The following is a 4,033-nucleotide window of genomic DNA, read 5'->3' as shown; positions in this document are numbered from 1 at the left end:
GCAAGGTCTACGCAGCTAACAGTATTATTCTAATACGAGTCTGAATTTGCATTTATCTCTTTGCCTAAACAGAGAAAAATTGACAAACCACAGAGAAAAATAACAAATACACCATTAAAATAGGGAAGGGGAAAGGTTTTACCAGAATAGTAAGTCCAGAAAGTCAAAAGAGCTTTCTTTCAAAAAAGCAGCTTCCCATACACTTTTCAAGTATTAATTACAGTAAATAAACTAGTCAAAACATGCATTTTCACAACAAGGCTTCAGAAACAGAACCACATCAAATAAAAAAGCCCCAGTTAAATAATTTGATCTGAATTGAGTTTTGTTGCCCTTGCACTTGAACTCTACTATACTCAGTGGCACCAGTTCCAATTTATACTGGAAAAAGAAGAATATACTCCATAAACAAAGTTATTAGATAGACAAAAACTGCTGAACACCAAGAACAAGCCTGCAATAGTTTATTACTAAATTATTTGGCCTAGGTTTCAGAATTCATCAGTCTTGCCTGTAAAGAGACTTCTTTTCACAAAGAGTATATTTGTGACCATGGTCCATGTAGAATTAGAAACAAATGTATTAAATAATACAATGTTTAAAGCAAGCACCATGGAGCACCCACCAAAAAAAAAAAAGCTCTCTTCCACCTAAGCGAAGCAAAAGGCTTGTACATTACCTAGTTTTCAGATAAACATTACTTTGTAAGCTCAAGTGATATTTAAGAAAGAATCTGTCCCAAAACATCATGTACAAAAAGTAAAGTTGTAGTCAAACATTTCCCCCTCCATACCTTAGCACTAAAGCTAACTACTTAAAACACAGGAAAAAAACCCCAAAACATTACTGAGATCAAAAATATTTATGACAGCATCTGCCAGGCATGCATCAGCAGACTCAAACTTTTTAACTTCAAGCAAAGAAAGAATTACCTTCAGGCACTATACGAAGCTACCACCTTCTTCAAACTCAAGAGGAGAATAAATATGCACATTCGCTTTACTTGATTTTTGGCAACAGAGTAGCATGGCTGTTCAAAGCCAGAGAAGATCTGCAAGGAAAAGATACAGAATGCAATTGCAGGTATTATTAAAATATCAGCATTTTATGGTCTTCACTGCATCTAACCCAGAAATCAGTGTCTGTCAATGCCAGAAAGAATAATTCTGTAGTAGTATTTTTTTAATTAACAATGCTATCCAGTTACAAGTCTGCTCAAAACTGTTGCATACCTGAATATTTTTGCCCATAAGTTTAAAATAACTATCAGTGAAATTCTTCAGTATTTACAAGGAGGCAAATTTAGTTCACTAAAAAAACCTGCTCGTATTTCCATTAACTGAAAATATTTTTTCAGAACTGGTGCAGGATGCCAGTAGGATGATGTTAACAGCAATACAGAAAGTCATAACAAAATGCAATTCATCTAAGAAAATCCAGTGTGAAAAGGCACACATGCTACTGCTGTCGAATCAATAGCCTTATCCTGAAGCTGCATCCAATAGATTACTTCGGGAATCACCATCACCTTCCTTACCTGAAGCAAGGTAATCTTGTTTGTTAAACCATTCGCCTACTTACGATTTTTTTTTTTTTTTTTTAAACAAACTGAAGACATTACCATTCCCAGCTGCTTGTCACTGGCATCCTTGCCAGTGGCTTCCTCTCCCAGAACCGCTGTTTAAACTACAATTGAAACTACAACAGCCAGATCAATAAAGGTGGCCTTTTTAGGCTTCCCTAGGCCATTTTAATTGTTGTCAGTTAAGCAGTGGTGCCAAAGGAGAAGGAGGTCTCAGCAAGTAAGGCAGTGATGAGTGGTTGGGCTCAGGGCAGTCAGGCAAGTGTACAATCAAACTCCAAACAAACATTATTTCTCTCATGTTAATGCCCTAGCAAGCTTTCTGAGAAGATGATCAGGCACTATAAAGGGTGATAATCCATTACTAAAAATAGGTTTGCTGAAGCATGAAAACCATTAGAACGTGTAAATCATTTTATACAACTCGTGCTACTAACGGTAATCAAAACCACTTCATCCCAAATGTCAAAACCTTACGATAAAGGAAAAAATTACAACTATTATATGTATTTTATGTGCATGGAACAGATAGCACTTTGTTAGGCTGTTATTTAAGCTATTATGTTCCTCCCTCCTGTCCGCTCCCTCTTTCCACCTATGCAAAATGCACACACATCACCTTGCTGGAAGCAAAGGTGCAATAAAAGGGAAAAAGCAATGTGTTTAAGTACCACCACTGGAAAACCAGTAATTGAAATGTCCTCTTCCAGTTTAGCTATCAGTAGTCATACTTGAGCAAAACAAACTTATGAATATTTGCTTTAGATCAAAGTAATGCACATTAACAAGAATAACAAGAAACCACTGAAACACTTTTTCCAAAGTCAGATCCCAACACTATAATCTTTATTCTTCTAATTCCTTTGCAACCATTAAGTCGAAAAACAGTGGGTTTTTTTCTCCCACCCAACATTTCAACAATTAACCTTGGGGGAACAGAACTACACTCACTCAGGCAGGACAAATTTGTACTAGGTTACTTTGAGTAGAAAGAAAAAAAAAAAAAGTAGAATACACCCACCCCCAAGGTTGCCACAAATTTCAGTGAGTACTTCCAGGAACAGAGGAGTCGTGTAAAACAAGGTTTCAGAGAATACAGGCCTTTGACCCCAGGCTCTCCTACAGATTCTCTGGTGCTTGATTAAGGCAGGCTGCAGCCCTTCCTTCAGCAGGGACTATGTCGAGCGCCTCCCTCCAGCTGCCTGTTTTCACAACACTGGAAGAAAGTGAATTTTGAGAGCTCACCCTATTCTTGCATCTCTGGACAACATCTGGCTGAGTCTGTCCAAGGAAGTCCAACATTAGTTAAAAGTGAAATGAATGAAGACGGGTCACAGTTGCCTACATCTCTTTCAAAGGTCATGTTACAGCAGACTATGACAAGCGAGGTTATGTACATATCACAAATTAGCCTTTAAGTTTGTTCCCAATATTGAAGAAAATTATGATTCATCAGTAACACAAGTTTTTAACATAAGCTTGGAGCAAAAGTCAGGTACCATCAAGCTTCAACAGAATATATCCATAAACACACACACATTTTATTCTTCTTCTAGTTTTATTACCCCGACAGGCCATTAAGAGAATTTCAGGCTTTTTTAGCATTACACTGTTACATAGTGTACAAGTTTCAAGCTTCTTTTGGAGTTACATTGCTCAAATAATTTTAATTCATTTTAATAGAGGTTGAACAACTACAAAATTTGACAACTAGTGAAGACTAGTGAGCTGCTAACTATGTAATCAGACAAACTGTAACAAAATTACTAATCCACCCAGATTATTTGTTTGAACTGTGTGACCTGCAGAATTAGATCTATACTGTCATATAAATCTCGATCCTTTCAATTACAGAATGGAAGCTTGTATGATCAACTGCCATGAATTATCAGTAACACCATTAAAAAAATAGCTGAAAGTTTGAGAAGGAAATTTCTATAGCAGCTGCCAGAGCAGACAGAAGATGGTAGACATGAATATAAGAGAAAGAATGAGATGACCAAAATTAAAGAAAGAATAACACAAAGTTGAAAAAGCTTCCAGAATTAATTCAGATGTATATTTTATCATGTTAGCTAACAAAACACCAAAACCATCCATGAATACTGCATGCCAGTTATAAAATTTATTTCACCACTCTACATTGTGTTTACATTGCAATGCAATTACTGCATCTGCTTCATTTCATGGAATTACTGCAAGCTTTTCCTACCCAATACAAACCCTCAACAACAGAGTACTGCTGAAGTCTGTGTTGATGAATACTTGCAATGCATGTTGTTTAAAAGTTTTGAAATGTATCCTATTTCGTTCAGCACATGCTCATGGTTACATCCGTAAAAGGAATTAATGTCTGTTTACAGACCTTTCCTTTTTATAATTACAGTACAGGCGCTCATGGGTTTCACAGCATGCTGCATTAATCCTATGGCTACCTTAACCATCCATTTC

At 36.5% G+C, this 4,033-nt stretch overlaps 1 long non-coding RNA gene across 1 annotated transcript; it reads right to left on the bottom strand.

Moving 5' to 3' along the window:
• On the bottom strand, positions 1 to 2,691 carry LOC118452455. Its single transcript, XR_004842220.1, has 3 exons — positions 2,604 to 2,691; positions 933 to 1,051; positions 1 to 64 (listed from the first exon to the last, which is right to left on the bottom strand). It is a non-coding gene; the product is annotated as an uncharacterized LOC118452455 (long non-coding RNA).
• Between the last annotated feature and the right edge of the window lie 1,342 nt (positions 2,692 to 4,033).

This window comes from Egretta garzetta, unplaced genomic scaffold (assembly GCF_000687185.1).
Source record: "Egretta garzetta isolate BGI_Z169 unplaced genomic scaffold, ASM68718v1 scaffold36, whole genome shotgun sequence".
NCBI classification, from domain to species: domain Eukaryota; kingdom Metazoa; phylum Chordata; class Aves; order Pelecaniformes; family Ardeidae; genus Egretta; species Egretta garzetta.
Note: the sequence above shows the minus strand (reverse complement) of the source record. Positions and strands in the feature narration are given on the sequence as shown.